This window comes from Geotrypetes seraphini, chromosome 12 (assembly GCF_902459505.1).
Source record: "Geotrypetes seraphini chromosome 12, aGeoSer1.1, whole genome shotgun sequence".
In the NCBI taxonomy this organism is placed as follows: Eukaryota; Metazoa; Chordata; class Amphibia; order Gymnophiona; family Dermophiidae; genus Geotrypetes; species Geotrypetes seraphini.
The window spans coordinates 23,250,984-23,269,833 of NC_047095.1; the positions used below are offsets into that span (position 1 = coordinate 23,250,984).

At 45.6% G+C, this 18,850-nt stretch overlaps 1 protein-coding gene across 10 annotated transcripts in view; it reads left to right on the plus strand.

The window, feature by feature from the left end:
- The window catches only part of EVI5 (ecotropic viral integration site 5), a 363,365-nt gene that overhangs the window by 277,500 nt on the left and 67,015 nt on the right, over positions 1-18,850 (plus strand). The gene's annotated exons all lie outside the window — the stretch shown is intronic.

An 18,850-nucleotide genomic window follows, 5' to 3' on the forward strand; every position in this document is an offset into this window, starting at 1 on the left:
CAAATCCCACATCACCCCAGTAGGTCGAGAAGCATCTAATATCATAGAGAAAAAACCCCAAAGAATAGAATAGGGATATAGATAGAGGTTCCCCCCAGTCTCCACTATCCCAGTCCAACCGCTTAATCAACTCGGTGCCCCAGTCCACCCCTGCCACTGATCCCCACAGAAGCCCGAAATCTGCGCCAAATATGAGCATAGCCATGAAGTTTGCCATGGCGTAGAGCTGTTAAATGGTAAAGAAGTTGCCAAGCAAGCAATCGATGCTCCACCATGGCCCACGTGGGAGGGAGCACCTGATTCCAAAGGGAGGCAATAGCTAATCTTGCAGCTGTAAAGGCTAGTTTACAGAACATAGAATCACCCCAAGCTAAATCCAATTGATGCCAGAACAATAAGGCATGTCGCCAATCCACTGGAATGGGAATATCTAGAATCTGAGACACCCGAGAAAAAATCTCAATCCAGAACCCAGACACCCGCCCACACTGCCACCACATATGAAAATAGGTACCCATCTCCCCACAGCCCCTCCAACAAAGAGCACTCGCCCCCCCCCCCTGCCAGCGGGCCACCACCTGAGGGGTATAATACCAACGAAAAAGAACCTTGTATCCATTTTCAATCAACAAGGCCGCTATACCCGCCGAAGAAATCTCTGACCAAATATCCCCCCAGGTGTCCCAGAATATAGCAGAGCCCCAATCACCCTCCCACGCCCTCATGTAGGAATGTGGGTTCCCCCGACAGTTGAGGCATCTATACAGAGCAGAGAGAGCTCCCTTCCTAAGCACCGGTCCCAACAACAACTCAAAGGGAGTCTTACCCCCCCTCAGATCCCTCAAAAGACCCGAGACCCTGATATAATGAACCACTTGCATGTAAGGAAACAAATCTCTCATCCCAAAGCCCAACCTACCCCGGAGCTCCGCAAAGGGTCGAATACGGCCCAGAACCGGATCCCACAATTGACCCACACACACTATGCCCCTAGTTTCCCAATCAGCAAACACTCCACCACCCCTTCCCGGTGGAAAATCTGGGTTGTGTCTTAGGGGGTAAACCAGGAATGGCGCCTACCCAGCAATAGACTACCCCGGGTCTGATTCCAAACCCTCAAAGAAGTTCCCACCGAGGACATGCCACCCTCCAGCCGCACCCTGCCCGGTAACCAAGGCCGGTGTAACAAAGGTACCCCCCCACTCAAATTTTGCTCTATCTCCACCCACCGTTTCGGTGTCTGCGTCTGCCACTCTAAGAGGGCGCGCAGCTGAGCCGCCTGATAGTATTTTACCACATTAGGGACCCCCAACCCACCATCACCCCTACCCATACATAACACCGTTCTGCTCACCCGAGGTTTCCTTCCGGCCCAAATAAAGTGAGAGATATGCCGTTGAACTCCCTCCAATGTGTTTCTACTCACCCAGAGCGGCAGTGCTTGAAATAAAAACAAAAGGCGTGGCAAAATCATCATTTTCACAACTGCCACCCTACCCAACCAAGAGAAGTATTGATCTTTCCAACTAAGCAAATCCTGGCGAATACGACGAAATAGCGGGGGGAAATTAAGATCATAGAGATCCACTCCCGGAGGTCCAAAGTAAACTCCTAGGTTACGGAGAGAACGCTGAACCCACCGGAACGAAAACCGATCTCGGAGGTAAGCCACTCGGTCATCAGCCAAGTTTATGTTAAGAAGCTCAGACTTCCCAACATTTACCCGGAACCCCGAGACCCTACCATAAACATCCAACTCCCGTAAGATAGCATGCAGGGAACCCTCAGGATCCTCCACCGTAAACAAGAGATCATCCGCAAACAATGCTAACTTATAATCCCCACCCGGCACCGTAACCCCCTTGATATCCCGATTCAACCGCACCCTCTGCGCCAGGGGTTCTATCGTTAGGGCAAAGAGAAGAGGGGAAAGAGGACACCCCTGACGCGTTCCCCGCGCTAGCGAGAAAGTCTCCGAGTAGCCCCCATTGACCTTAATACATCCAATGGGGCAAGTATAAAGGATCTGGATCCAATCTCGCATGCGCGGACCCAAACCAACTGATTCCAAAACCCTAAATAAAAAAGGCCAGGAAACCCTGTCAAACGCCTTCTCAGCGTCGACCGATAGAAACACCGTTTCCCTCTCTCCCCCCCTTGCCCTTTCAAACAAATTGTAGACCCGACGTGTGTTGTCTCCCACCTGTCTTCCTGTTACAAAACCCGACTGATCCGGATGGATCAGCCGAGGGATCCAACTCATCAATCTGTCTGCCAAGATCCGCGTAAAAAGCTTAGTGTCGACCCCCAATAACGAGATCGGCCTATAGGAAGCACATTGTAGGGGATCCTTCCCTTCCTTGGCCAACACCGTCACACCCGCTAATCTCATAAAGTAGGGGAGGGCACTATTCTGTTGCAAAGAGTTAAGAAAACGCAACAAAGGAGGCAGCAAAAGATCCTGAAAGCGTTTATAATATCGTACAGTAAAACCATCCAATCCGGGCGATTTACCAAGGGGCATCGAGCGCAACGCTCCACGAGCTTCAACCAACGTAAGAGGACGGTCCAACCTCGCCACGTCATCCTGCGCAATCCGGGGCAACTCTGCTGAAGCCAAATAAGCATCCAGGTCTGGTAAGGACGCAGAAGTGTCTGGTGCGTAAAGATGGGAGTAATACTCCACAAAACGTGTCCGAATAGCGTCCTCTTTCCGCAACAACTCACCAGAGGCTGCACGTAGCGAGAGAATCTGATTGCGCGTCTGCCTCACTTTCAGGCGATGGGCAACCAGTCGGCTAGCTTTATTAGAAAATTCAAAATAACACTGCTTGAGAAGCTGTAAGTTGTGGTGTAGACGCTCCAGGTCTAAAGCCTGAAGATCTCGACGTGCCTGCAACAAACGTTCCCGTAGTGCAACATCCCAAGGGCTACGCTTATGCAAGCCCTCCAATCGACCAATCAAAATCAGCAAGGCCGCCGCCTCCTCCCGTCTTTTACGTTGCCGGGCAGAGGCCAGGGATATCAATCTGCCCCTAAGGGTAGCCTTTAACCCCTCCCAAACCGCTTCTAAGGAAGCACCGCACTCCACATTCACATCTAAATAGTCCTGTATCCACCCTTCAATCTGTGCTCCCACCTCAGGATCATCCAGGAGATTATCATTAAAACGCCAGAATTTGCGTCCCGAGCTACCACCCTCTCCCCGTACCCGCAACCATACTGGAGCATGATCCGACCATGTTAGGGACTCAATCCCCGCAGATTCCACCCTCCGGAGCAATCCCCGCTCCACAAAAATAAAATCAATTCTAGAATAAGAGGAGTGAATACCCGAAAAATAAGTATAATCTCTAACCGATGGATGAAGCCATCGCCAGCAATCCACCACATTCAGAGTAGCTAAGGCCTCCCTTAATAGTTTACGATCCCACCTCCCATACTGGCCCACCCCCCCTGAATTATCAAAATGAGGAGTCACGGTAAGATTAAATCCCCCCCCCCCCAGAACCAGGGCACCCCCCTTAAACCGGAGAATTCTAGGCACCAGCTCACGAAAGAAGACCCTTTGCCCCTCATTGGGAGCATAAACATTAACCAGGGAGTACAAGACCCCCTCTATCAATGCCTCCAACACGAGAGACTGCTTAAAAAGATATGGAACCACGGGGTACAAGGGGAGGTCCACCGATGGATCAAAAACTGGCTGGCAAACAGGAAGCAGAGGGTTGGCGTAAAGGGACACTACTCAGACTGGAAAGGGGTCACGAGCGGAGTTCCGCAAGGGTCGGTGCTGGGACCGCTCTTGTTCAATATCTACATAAATGATCTAGAGGCGGGAACTAAGTGTGAAGTCATTAAATTTGCAGATGACACCAAACTATACAGCAGGGCTCAAACCAAGGAAGACTGCGAGGATCTCCAAAAGGATCTAATGCAGCTGGAAAAGTGGGCCGAAAAGTGGCAGATGAGCTTCAACGTGGGGAAATGCAAGGTCATGCACAGGGGGAAAAAGAACCCGATGTTCACATACAAAATGGGGGAACACCACTAGGGGTTAGTAACCTGGAGAGAGACCTGGGAGTGATGGTAGACACAACACTGAAGACATCGGCGCAATGCGCCACAGCCTCTAGGAAAGCAAACAGAATGCTGGGTATCATTAAGAAGGGTATTACGACCAGGACAAAGGAAGTCATCATGCCGCTGTATCGTGCAATGGTACGGCCGCATCTAGAGTACTGTGTCCAGTACTGGTCGCCGTACCTCAAGAAAGACATGGCGGTACTTGAGGGAGTACAAAGAAGAGCAACCAAACTGATAAAGGGAATGGAAAATCTCCCATATACTGACAGATTGAAGCAGTTGGGACTTTTCTCCCTGGAAAAGCGAAGACTTAGAGGAGACATGATAGAAACCTTCAAGATCCTGAAGGGCATAGAAAAAGTAGACAGGGGCAGATTTTTCAAATTAAGGGGCGCCACAAGTACAAGGGGGCACTCGGAGAAATTGAAAGGGGACAGGTTTAGAACAAACGCTAGGAAGTTCTTTTTCACTCAGAGGGTGGTGGATACATGGAACGCGCTTCCAGAGGCTGTTGTAGACAAGAAAACATTAAATGGTTTCAAAGAAGGTTTGGATAGATTCCTAGAAGAAAAAGGGATTGGGGGGTATAGACCATTGCTCAGGCGATGGGCCGCCGCGGGTGCGGACCGCTGAGCAGGATGGACCTATGGTCTGCCTCAGCGGAGGCAACTTCTTATGTTCTTATGTTCTTATTATATATCTACCCTGTGGATCCCTCACCACCCTCCGCACTTCACATCTAATCCCCTTACGAACAAGAATACCCACCCCACCCTTTTTAGAAGTGCCCACCCTGGAAGTCCAATAGGCCTGAGGGAATCTAGAATACCTAACTAGAGATTCATGGGATTGGAGTAGGTGTGTCTCCTGGACGAAACAAACATCAGCCCGCAAGCGCTGCAATTCCCTATAAAATGCTCGCCTCTTATTGGGGGAATTGAGACCCCTGATGTTATAAGAGATTAACCGGAATCCCTCCATAATCCAGTAGAAAAAGTAGTAATGCAAACCCAACCCCTGCTAATTTGTCCCCACAATCTCCCGCCACCTCCCCCCCCCCCCCCCCCCCCTCCCCCACAGTGAGAGTCCACAGATCTCCCACCAGCATTCAAGGAAGTGATCCATCCCCAAGGCCCCTTACACAGACCCCACAACTCACCACTAACTGTCAATATACCTTTCCCACAAAAATTCCCAACATCCAACCCGCCAACCCCCACAGTCCCCCATATCACTTCCCCCTTCCATTCCCACTCCCCTCCCCACACGACAACATTCCCCCCAATACACCAGTATAACCCGTCAACTTGCCCCCTCCCCCCCCCCCCCCCAGAGCCAGTCCACAGTTAACCCCCTCGCTGGACCATTCCAATACTCAAGTCCAGGCACCCAGCTCCAAGGAGGGGTCCATACACACAAACACAGTTAGGCAGCCCTCAGGGGAGGGCACTGGATGTAGAAGCGACGACTGGAAGAGGATGTCCACCGCCTTGACCGCCTCTCCCGCTCCGGGTTCCTCTCTCCACGCGTTGCCATCGGGAGGGGGTGGATGGTGTCACTCTAGGAGATACCACTCCCCCAGCAGGAGCCGCCACCTCTGGAATTTCAATACCCGCTTGTTGCAACAGGCCACAAGCCTCTCGTACTGTTGTGACTTTTGTATGAACTCCATTGATTGTAATCACCACCCCAAAGGGATAAGTCCATCGGTAACGCAAATTACAACGCTGCATTGCTTTAGTCACTTCTCTGAAAGCCCGATGTTTCTGGAGCGTGCCCGCTGCTAGGTCTTGATAGAACTCCAGCCGGTGTCCTTCCCAGGTGACTGTGCCCATCTCCCGGGCTCTGCGAAAGATCCGTTCTTTAAGAGTGAAGCTCAGGAGGCAGAGGACAATATCTTTAGGTTGATCAGAGGTCCGAGGACCCAGAGCTCGATGCGCCCGCTCAAGACCCAGCTCCAAGGCATCATCCTGTAACAGCCACCTAATCAGCTTAATAGTAGTGGCCCGCACATCTTTATACTCTGGCAAATCCGGTAGGCCCCGCACCCGCAAATTATTGCGCCGAGTGCGGTTCTCCAGATCCTCAACCTTATCCAGGAGGATTTGATAATCAGCAGAGGCAGTCTCCAAGGATCTTTGCACCCCGGTCACATTCTCCTCGCAGCTGTCTAGTCTCATCTCTACGACCTCTACCCTGGTGCCCACCTCCACCAGATCAGTGCGTAGCTCTTGCACCGCTTCCCGTACCTGCACCGCCACAGCTGAAATTTCTGATTTGACTTCTGTAATCCAGCGCTGCATATCCGCTTTAGTAAGCGGTTCCAGCGGGGCATCCACCTGCACAGGCTCAACCAGCATGTCAGCAACCGCCGCGATAGCGCCACTCAGGCGCGCCGCTTCCCCGCTGCTAGTCTCCGGGCCCGCTCCGCCACGTGCTACCCGGCCCAGCGCCTGCTCCATCGTGCGCTGGCCGGGTTTGTCTCCGGGGATTTTTTTGCGCGTTGCCATGGGGTTTTCCCAGCCTTCACCCACCGCACCACCACTCGGGAAGCCGAAAAAAGCGCCGTTTACACAGCTTTAAGGAGTTAGATCGCCGGGCCCGAACGGAGCTTTCAGATTAAGCTCCCATCCGCGGCGATGACGTCACTTCCTCCTTTGTAACTGTGCTTTATAACAATACTGAGCCTGGAGAAAGCCTGGATAGGTTTATTACTGGTAAAATTGATAGGAATAATAATCAGTAGTGGCTGTTTGTGTGTTAATTTAAACACTGGCTACAGCTTTTAAATGGATAGGATATTCAGAAGTTCTGAATATAAATATATATATATATATATATATATATTTTTTTTTTTTTTATTTTTTTTTTTTTTTGCGATGATTGCTGTTTTTCCTACTGTTTAATTTAAGCCTCCTATTCTGCAGATCTTAACTAAATTTGTAGGTTGTTTGGATAGTGCCCAAAAATTGCTGCTGTCTAGATAATACAGCCACTACTCCCTCCTTCCACCCATTCATTCTATGGATAGTGGAGGAGTGAACAGAAATTCTCAGATTGTCACTATCCATATGGCAGCTGAAAATCTACAAACAAGGAAGTTGTACATTTAACAGTTGCCAGTAACCCCAATGTTTTTATATTTCTGTACAAATAAAGCAAGAAGAAGAATCATGTAGCTGACTGTTCCAAAAGAAAGGAAATATTCAAACCAACTTTATTGGTAACTCAACAGTTTTACTAGGAACAAAAATAACCTCACTAGCTATGTTCCCTCTAAGTGGAGCACATGAGCAATTCTCATACATTTTAGGAGTATCGCTCACAGATCTTACATGGTTGCTCACAAATATACTTGCAAATCTGATTTTTAAAACTTATTACTCAAATGAAAAAAAATGTTTTGAACTTGTTGCTCACACTGAAAAAATTTGCATGCGCCTGGCCAATTCTTAGAAGGAGAATTTCTCACTAGCATTATTAAGATGTTCTGAAAATAAGACACTGTCTTATATTAATTATGGGCCCAAAAAACGCAATAGGTCTTTTTTTTGGGGTAGGTCTTCTTTTTTTCATGTACAATTATCATCTCTCCCTTCCTCTTCTCCACCCCAATTCTTCCTCTTTCCTTTCTTCCCAACCTCCAAATGCAGCATCTTTCCTCCCCTCTCACCCATCCCCTTGTGCCTTCCCTCCCTCCCTCACATCCTCCCATCCCATCCCTTGTGCAGCTTCAATCCCTCCCATCCCCCCATGCAGCATCTTTCTATCCCCCCCTTGCAAAGCCGAATCCCCGATGACACTTCTATCTCTCCCTCCCATTAAAATACTGCCAACCGCAAGACCGATATACCTTGCAAACCGCAGCATTGACAAAAATCTAATCAGCTTTCTTCACAGCCTTCTCTTCTCCCTCCGGGCTTCCTCTGCCGCATCACTGATGATGTCGGTGAACAATAGGGGTGGGGGTTATCTTTGGGCAGGAGGGGTTGGGCCCCCTCCTGCCTCCATGATCATCGGGGATGGGTGGGTCGTCTTCAGGCAGGAGGGGTTGAGCACCGTCTTGCCGTGATCGTTCCGGGGGGGGGGGGGAGGGGCAGACTGAGTGGTTTATTTTAGCTGGGTCTAGACCCGTCCCGGGCATCCTATTTAGAATCCGGACCTAAATGCTGAAAGTTGCACTTGTCTCAGAGCAGATGTAACCTTATGCAGGAGCATTTGTATGCTATTGGGTATTAAGAACATAAGCAGTGCCTCTGCTGGGTCAGACCAGAGGTCCATCTTGCCCAGCAGTCCGCTCACGCGGTGGCCCATCAGGTCCAGGACCTGTATAGTGATCCTCTATCTATATCCTTCTATCCATTTTTTCTTCAGGAATTCATCTAATCCCTTCTTGAACCCCAATACCATACTCTGTCCTATCACACCCTCTGGAAGCGCATTCCAGGTGTCCACCACCCTTTGGGTGAAGAAGAACTTCCTAGCATTGGTTCTGAATCTGTCCCCTCTTAATTTTTCCGTATGCCCTTTCGTTCTTGTAGTTTCTGAAAGTTTGAAGAATCTGTCCCTCTGCACTTTCTCCATGCCTTTCATGATCTTGTAAGTCTCTATCATGTCCCCTCTAAGTCTCCGCTTTTCCAGGGAAAAGAGCCCCAGTTTCTCCAATCTCTCAGCATATGAAAGGTTTTCCATACCTTTTATCAATCGCATCGCTCTTTTCTGAGCCCTCTCGAGTATCGCCATATCTTTCTTAAGGTACGGCGACCAATATTCGACGCAGTACTCCAGATACGGGCACACCATTGTCCGATACAACGGCAGGATGACCTCTTTTGATCTGGTTGTAATGCCTTTCTTGATAATACCTAACATTCTATTCGCCTTCTTAGAGGCCGCTGCGCACTGTGCCAACAGCTTCATTGTGTTGTCCACTATTACCCCCAAGTCCTTTTCTTGGGTACTTTTACCCATTACCAGCCCTCCCATCGTATATCTGTACTTCGGATTTCTGTTCCCTACATGCAAGACTTTACATTTCTCTACATTAAACTTCATCTGCCATCTCATCACCCACTCTTCTAGTTTGTTCAGGTCCCTTTGTAATTCCTCTTTAGTCCCAACTCCACTAAATAGTTTGGTGTCGTCTGCCAATTTTAAGTGCCTAATTTATAAAGAATTGTATGCATAAAATAGGTGCATCACCCTTCTCCCCCCTCCCCTAACTCACATGTCACTCTTAATCAGTGCTCACAATTTCCTCTTTCACAATGACCTGTGAATACTTTCTTCTCAGCATTCCCAGCCTGCCTAGGGAACAGAAATCCTAGTACAGAGATTGAACCAGGAATTTCCATATGACTGCAATTCAGAAAAAAATATTCGATTTGATTCAGCTTATTGAATTGATTTTTTTGCCCTAAACATCCTGGTGGGTTTATTTTATAGCCTCTTCACCCATCCCATCCCCTTTGCCCTCTCCTATCCACACAGGTGCTGTGGTATAAACAAAATAAACAAAGCTCACGTTCACGGTCTAATACCAGCTCTGGCAGGCTACACATTTCAAATCTGACACATTGTAACCACAAAACAGAAAATAAAAATATTTTTTCTACCTTTTCTTAGCTGGTCATTATTCAAATCATGTTGGTCCCAAGCTTTGCGACAAACGTCTTCTGATAATTCACTTGCCAGGGTCTCCTATCCATTTGTTGCTTTCTTCTTTCTCTGTGCAAACCATCCATCTTCCATCTCTGTCCTCCCTTTCCCTCCCCTGGAGGTCTGGCATCTTTTCTTTTTTTCGTCTCCATCCCCGCAGCTGCAGCGATGGACCCCACCATCCCCAGATCCACCATCTCTCCTTTTCTCAACTACAACTACCCTTTCATCTAGCATCTCTCCCTCCTTCCCCACCACCCCAGGGTCCACCAGCTCTCTCTTTCTCTTCCCAACTACCCTCCTATCCAGTATCTCTACCCCTCCCCCCACACACCATCCCTCGTGTCCAACTTATCTCCCTTTCTGTTCCTTCCCTCCCTAAATCCCATTGTCCACCATCTCTCTCCCTCTCCTCTGTTTTTAGATCCATTATTTATTTCCCCCACCCCCCTAGTCTGGTATATGCACGTCTCTTTGAAACCCCCCCTTCCCTCCCTCCATCCATGTACTTCTACGCCAGGGCCCCACCCTGAAGGCCTGCATGTTACCCCCCCTTCTTTGCAACGTTCTCCGGCTTCCCCTGGCCTTCCAGTCTTACCTTCAGCTAATTACGACAGTCTGCAGAGAGGTTCGCCGGTGCTGTAGCGATCCTTACAGGCTGCCATCAACCTCTGCAGCATGTTCCCTCTGACGTGGTCTTGCCCCTCCTCTGACATCAGGGACAGGATCACGCCACAGGGAACGTGCTGTGGAGGACGACAGCAGCCTGTAAGGATCGCTACAGCACCAGCAATCCTCTCTGCAGGCTGTCGTAATTAGCTAAAGTGAATCGATGAATTGGGCAGCACTAGACTGCATAGCACTTGCTACCTATGTCATTGGGCCACCAGCATTTAATTTTTCAGTACACTACTTCACACAATTGGAAATAATCAATATTTTTATCATACTCCTGTTCCACAGGAATTGCAACAGCATGAAAAGTTTCAGTAAATCATGAAAAATGGCCTCAAGAATATTTGTTTGTGTTTAGAGAGGGAGGAGTGGTGGATTTTCAATTGTTTGTAAGTTTTCAAGTGAATATGGCAACAATACAAAGAAATAGAGAACTTCTGCAGAATCTAATTAATATTAAGCATGTCTAAATATCTTTAAATCCAAATGAAATGAATGTCTAGTTTATAATTCTAATGTCTTAATATGAGTGCAAAAGGTCACGTGCTTCTTTGTATTTCATTTTTAAAACCATTGTAGTAAACACTGTAGTATATCAGTTGTCTGTTACAGACATGCTCCTTAATTCATGTGACCTGCTAATGGCCTTTATTGTGTTGTACTTTTTATCAGCTTACTAATCTGCAATTGTACTTCTCCAAATGTTCATGGAAACTTTGAAAACAAACTTGCAAATTCATCTTCCTGAAGATAGGGATGTGTTCTACATGACATTCTGACCACAACCAGCCAGCAACTTGCTAGGATGTGGGAAACACTCATGGGGCTTAAACTAGCTATTTGAAATAAAGTTAACCCCTTACTAAATATTTGTGCTTATTAAAACTGGTTCTCAAAATAAAAACACTCAAGTTGGTCAAGAAGATTATTTTCCCCAGCTTGACAGTTTCCTTCTTTTTAATAGGTCCAAGTAAATGCACAACTACAATATCATAGGAAAAAGTATAGTCTGGGGACGAACACTCACTTTCTAAATTCAAACCATGGACTTGGAAAACATTTGGAGCAATATACAAAAGCAGAAACCATCCACAATGTTTATAAATTGAAAACATATACTAAAATGAAAATTATTAGTAATGCTAGAAAAATACCACAAGCAGTCTAACCCACCAAGGGTTGGTGATAATTTGGGGCTCTGTTTTCATAAAAAGAGAGTAATATAGCAAATGATGGTAGATTAAAGACCAATTGACCCAGTTGAGATTCTTCCTCTAGTTTTCTATCATTCTGGATAGATTAGCATACAAAGTCCCATAAGCAAACTAACACCAGTGCTTTCCCCATACTGTGTTTTCTAGCTGCTCTCTTAATGCCCATTTTGCTGCAGCCTGCTTTCCACATCTGACCCAAGCATGCCTAAAAAGTACCACTGTGCTAGCCTCCACCAGCTTCACTAGTAGACCATTTCATACCATGTCTTCTTTGATTCTTGCAAGGCCAGTACTTAATCCAATACTGTGAGTCCCTTCCATGTCTTTTACCATGTCTTGTTATAATCAAAATAAACAAGCAAACAGTATCTTGCAGTTTAGAAAATTGGTGAAAACCTTGTTGTTTGAAAGGGTGTTTTCTTGAAGGTAAAGATTTTCTCTGGAACTACTGTGAACTGCTTTGGATTATTGTTTTTAAGGAAAAAAAGTTGTTATGGATCTTGTGTTGTATGTGTTTGTTGGTCATTTTATTATGTATGTTTTATGTTACCCACATAGAATTATTGGATGTGCGGGCTGTACATTTTTAAATAAATAAATAATCTACACAGTCACAACAACTGAGTTGTTATCCAAAACCTCTGGCCTTACATTGCTTATTTATGTTTGGGTTTTAATCATGATAACTCTGCATCTCAGTCCAGCCATTCGAGGGGTGCTGAAATATTTTCAGCCCAACCAAGAAGGGAATGACATGGAGCCATGAAACTTATAAGTTATTCCACATATTCAACCCTAACTTCAACACACTTGGCATATTGTGTCTGAAGTATCTGTAACCCTGGTCATTGAAATACTGCTCCGCTGCTGCAATCACCTCCGAATCACTCAAAACTTGTTACCTTTTCAAACTCTTTTTAAGGTTTGGAAACAGAAAATAGTCAGATGGAGCAAGATTTGGTGAGTAAGGTGAATGGTCTATGCACTGAAACCCCTACTATGTCAAAACATCCATCGTTTTGCCAGCCTTGTAAGAAGGTGCATCGTCTTGCAAAAGAGAACTCCTTTCCACAACTTCCCTCTCCTTTTTTTCTTTCAGTGCCTCCTTTAATCGGCACAGCAAGTTACAGTAGTATTCCGCATTAATTGTTTAGCCCCTGGGAAGATAGTCAGTCATTATTGTAACTCTATCCTTCCCCCCCTTTTTTTCTCCCCCCTTCTTCACATAAGTTCATGTTTTTCTTCTTCTCTACCTACTATTTTAAGTTCTTGTAAACCGTGTCGAGCTCCATACTCATGGAGATGATGCGGTATATAAACTTAAGGTTTAGATTAGATTAGATTATAATACCTTCCTGATCCCAAAACACTGTAGTCATGACCTTTCCTGCTGAATTTTAGGTCTTGAATTTCCTTAGCCTTGGAGAACCTGAGTGCCATCATTGCATGGACTGATGTTTTGTCTCAGGATCATAGTGCTGTAACCATGTTTCATCAACAGTAGCTAGTCATTTCGAAAGTTGGCATCAGATCACTGAAAATGCTGCAAAATCAACTTGGAAGTGACCACTCAACATTGTTTCTCGTCATGTTGGGTATGCTGACTATTTCTGCATACCCAGCATGCTCCCTGCATATCTGTAGTGTATCAGCAATTGTTTTAACTGATATTCGCTGATCTTCCAAAATCAAGTTATGGACATGGTCAACAATTTCAGGAGTTGACACTCTTTGAGGCCTCCAGACCTTGCTGCATCTTCAGTTTCAAAATCTCTATGCTGAAAGTTTGCACACCACTTCTTCACTGTGGAGTATGATGGGCATTTGTCACTCAGTGTTTGCATCATGCATTCATAGATTTCCTTTGGATTTTTCTTATGCAAGAATAGGAACTTCAGGATGGCTCAGAGTTCCACACTTGAAAATTCCACACTTTTTGTTGACACGGTTCAATCAATGGTCTGAAACAATGTCAACAAACCAAACAAAAGAGTTAACCCTAGTTCCTTCACAAAAGGAAAACCAACCAAAACAAGAGACTTGTGGAGAGTTGATGTCCAAAATGAAGGCTTTATTGAAACAACTTGATAATCTACATGAAAATGTCTAGGATACTGAGACCATTTGGCCCCCAACACGGTCCATGTTTTGACACTATTGTCTTCCTCAGGGGTCCCTTTAGGTCCTATAACAAGACTCGTGGATTATATACTAAAAGCAAACAATAAACCTCTACGCTGTAGGGCACTAGTTGCCTAAAGTCAGCAACAGCAAAATGTCCATTCTCAAAAAGTACATCTAAAATTTTTTTTCCCCCCACGAAAATCATCTCTCTGTACGTCTAGGTGTCTGAACATCCAGACCACCATCAGGTCTATCTTTATACCACATTTTCAACCTAAAATTCATCCAAATTCCAAACACCCAGAACAAATCCTTTTGGACATGGGAAGGGCTAGCATTGTGATGGACTGGCCACTCAGATATGGCAATGGAGCAGGGGGGCACCTTATTAGGGCACTGCTGTGAACTTCACAAAAAGGGTGCCACATAAACATCTCATCAGAATTATCTTATAATAGGTTATGGTGAGCCTCCCAAAACCCCACTATATACCTACCTGTCTACAGCCCCAATAGCCCTTATGGCTGCAGGTGGTACCTATATGGCAGAACAGTAGGATTTGGGGGGGCTCACATTTTCCACCATTAATGTAGTGGTTAGAGTGGCTTATGGGCCCGGGTCCTCCTATCTATGGTTCATTAGCCCACCCCCCCAGACTATTTAAGCCACCTCTGCAGCTCTACTAGGCTGTCCTATAAAAGGTGCTGATGTTCCGGAGGCAGGTATGTACATTTTTATTCTAAACTTTGTAGGGGTGCGACGGGGTCAGTGAACATGGAGGGAGTGTGTGTGAGTCTTTACTTTGTCCCTGCAGTGGTTATCTGGTCACTTTGGATACTTTTTTGGCACTTATACCTGCTTTTATATCGTCTAATTCACATTTCTTCAATCGCCGGTCCGCAAAAAAATCTTGCCGGTCCGCAAAGGATTCAGTACCCCGCCGCAGCAAAAGGTGCCGGCGTCAGCTGACGTGCAACTTCCTGTTGCCGTCGCTATGCCGGCACTCCTGCCTGCCACCACCGACTCCTGCCACGTATGTCTCTGCACCCCCAGAAAAGCAGCGGCAGGTCTGTGTGCTTTTAACTTCGGCACACAGCTGCCCCTAGGCAGTATTTTAGCGCGGTTTCATGAGGCAGCCTCGGGGCCTTTGGTAGGCCGGCCCACATCGCTTCATCGAAGCGGGCCGGCCTACCAAAGGCCCCGAGGCTGCCTCATGAAACCGCGCTAAAATACTGCTTAGGGGCAGCTGTGTGCCGAAGTTAAAAGCACACAGAGCTGCCACTAGCCTACATAGAGGAAACATTTGCTGGAGAGGGAAGGAGGGAAGGGAGAAGGGGTACTCCTGGACAAGGGAGAGGAAGGGGCTACTGCTGACAGGGGAGAAGGGAAAGGGAAGGGATGAGAATTACTGTTTGATAAGGGGAGGAGGAAAGGAAGAAGGGGTACTCCTGGACAAGGGAGGGGAAGGGGCTACTGCTGACAGAAGAGAAGGGGAAGGGAAGAGAGTTACTATTTATTGGGATAATGCCATGAAGAAAACGGCAATGCACAAATGGATTACATGTTTTTCAGAGAGGAGAGAAAGCGTCACTGATGAAGAAAGGTCAGGGTGGCCAGTAATGAGCAGAACTGAATAAATTTGTCGACTTTTGGCTTGAGAAAGGTGTGTGCAAAAATGGTTCCGAAGAAGCTCAAAACAAAAGCAAAGCAGAATCAAAGTTTGCCAAGACATTTTGGAGAGGCAAGACGATGTTTTGGGCCATGTTATCACTGGTGATGAACATGGGTGTACCAATACGACCCTGAAACAAAGAGTGAGAGTGCACAATGGAAGTCAACCAATTTTCCATGTCCCAAAAAATTTTGCCAGCCCAAATCAAGAGTCAAAACAATGTTGCTAACCTTTTTTGATATCAGAGGGGTTAACCAAGTTTACTATTTGGAAGTGCTGAAAGAGCTGCATGAAAAAGTTAGACAAAAAGAACTGAACTTTTCACCAACTCATGGCTCTTGCATCACAATAATGCACCAGCTCACATGGCACTGTCTGTGAGAGAGTTTTTAGCCAGAAAACAAATAACTGTATTGGAACACTCTGCCTACTCACCTGATCTGGCCCCCAATGACTTTTTTCGTTACCCGAAGATAAAGGAAATATTGAAAGGAAGATATTTTGATAACATTCAGGACATCAAGGGTAATACGATGACAGCTCTGATGGGCATTACAGATAAAGAGTTCCAAAATTGCTTTGAAAGGTGGACTAGGCACTAGCGTTGGTGAATAGCTTCCCAAGGGGAGCTTTTTGAATGTTACCGTAGTGATATTCAACAATGAGGTATGTAGCATTTTTTCTAGGATGAGTTCACAAACTTGTCATGCCTCGTATACTTTAGGACAGTGGTTCTCAACCCTGTCCTGGAGGACCACCAGGCCAGTCGGGTTTTCAGGATAGCCTTAATGAATATGCATGGAGCAGAGTTGCTTGCCATGCACCTCCATATTATGCAGATCTCTCTCATGCATATTCATTATGGTTGTCCTGAAAACCCGACTGGCCTGGTGGTCCTGCAGGGCAGGGTTGGGAACCACTGCTTTAGGACATGAACAATTGAGAAGGTAAACAACATATGAAGTGTTACAATCTGTAAAGAGTTTAGACCTGGAGAGTAATACATTTTTTTATTGAGAGGATTTTTTAAATAGTTATGTTGTAACATCATAAGGCACTGGTTTTTAAACCTGTCCTGTGGGACCTCCCAGCCAGTCTGGTTTTCAAGATATCCCTAATGCATATGCGTGAGTCATATAATAGATGTGACAGGCTTGTTAATCTGCCTCATGCATATTCATTAGGGATATCTTGAAAATCCAACTGGCCAGGAGTCCCCCAGGACAGGTTTAAGAACCACTGTTATAGGGCATGCCTTATAGTGGCCACACTGAAGATGACCCAAGATTGCAGGGTTCTATTGAATAAGTTCACCCAAATTCTTACCCCTAGAGTAAGCAATTCGTAAAGTGCAGTCAGCAAATTTATCCAGCAAAACTAGGGTGAGGTTGAACTATTTTCCAGTGATTTTTTAGTATTTAAAATATCTTTGAAGAACCTTTATTAAACCTCATTACACAAGTTTGTACAGAAGATTGAAAAACCGAATCATCCTTTGTATCCATTGTTTGTAAAAGCCAGTCTCTATGATTGTTTGAGACAGTCTCTTTTATATGTTTGAGTAACTACAGATTCAGGATATCCCCCGCTCCTATAACACTGGTCAACAACTGGAATTCTGTCACCTAAACCTTAACAAGGGCCACATCCTGACTCAAAATCTGAAAACAGTTTTCGTCTATTACATCCTGTTTTTAAGTTATGCATCAGTTTGTAATTATATCAGTTTCGTCATAATGCTACTGTGAAGCGTCAGTATTTTACTGTTTCTGTAACACAATATTGCATTTTAGGACAGCTTAGTGATACTGGTAATTTGAAAGTTTATAATAAGTTTTTGTCTAAGATATTATAATTATTATGAACAGACAAGGTTGTGTTAACCATCCTGATAATTTCTGTTATGTCTGCGGACAATTTACTGCACAAGATCAGTGAAATAATCTGTCCAGCAGACTTCAAAGTTCATACAAGCATTATTTTGGCTGTAAAGTTGGCGACCAAGATAAAGCGTGGGCACCTCATGTGTGCTGCACTGTCTGCTATTCCGGATTAACACAGTGGCTGAATGGGAAATGGAAGAAAATACCTTTCGCTGTACCCATGGTGTGATGTGAACCAACAGATCATCACTCAGACTGTTATTTTTGCATGACAAAAATTGCTGGATTCACAAAGAGGAATAAATCAAAAATTGTGTATTCTGATTGCCCATCAGCAATTAAACCCGTTCCTCATGACTCAGAGAATCCAGTTCCAATTCCTCTTTCCACATCTGCAGCACAATGTACCGAAAGTTCAGATGAAGAATGTGCCTCTGCTGCGGTGGAGGAGTTGTATGAACCTGAAGTGGATGAAAAATAACCTCACCTGCTAACTCAAGAAGATCTTAATGATTCACTTCTTCCCACGCAACCTTGGTGATGTCAGCAATAAGCATGGGGAAAGATTTCATCAAGATATCAAGGTGATGGAAAGCAGATATCAGGGAAAGTTTAATCCCAGTATGATGGGAGACTGTTGTTGGTTCTTGCAAAGAGAGACAAATGCACACTACAAGCGTAAAAGCAAGTGTTTCAAACATTTCTGAACATGCTGACATCACTTTTGTGTGAGTTAAGAGAGGCGTAAATATACGCTGTAGCATGTCTCCTTATTGTCTTCGTGTTTGTTTTCAGAGAAAACTCCTTAAGACAAGTTTGGTGGGACACAGTTCATACTCGCAATATTGTGCCAATATGGCAAACTCTAAAAAATCAGAAATGTGTATCTCAGAAACCTGACGTGCTAGCTGAATTTCAATTACAGATCTAAAATCAGCGTCATTAAATTAAGAACACTTCTTAAGTTCTCAGTGGCAAAGAAAAACTTTTTTTTTTTTTTTTTATTAACCAGTGTAATTTTTTCTTTAAAGTTTTAGATCAGTGTCTCTCAAACTTTTTTTTTGCCCTGGTACACTAAACTCGAGCCTGCATCTGGAGGTCCTATGCGCATTCGTGGACATCAACATGATGACACCACGTGCACACATGATGTCATCACTTAAATGTCCAGGCATGCGTGGGGGCCCTCCAGATGCAGGGCCTGAGCTTGGGGACTTCCAAAACCCAGACAAACTGCTGGGTTTTGGAAATCCCTAAATCTGCTAACCCTGAAATTACTATACCAGGAGAGTGGAGAGGTGCCAGTGCCGGCTGACTTGTGTACAGGGTGTGTCTTTCGCAGCACACCCAGAATCTCACCATTGCACACTAGTGTGCGATTCACTGTTTTAGATTGTTGTTTGAAATCACTTGTCTTAGAGCAGTGTTCTTCAACCACCGGTCCATGGACCAGTGCCGGTCCACAAAAATTTTCTGCCGGTCCAAAGGGCCAGCAAGTGCATGAGGCCCAAAACAGTGTTCTTCAACCGCCAGTCCAC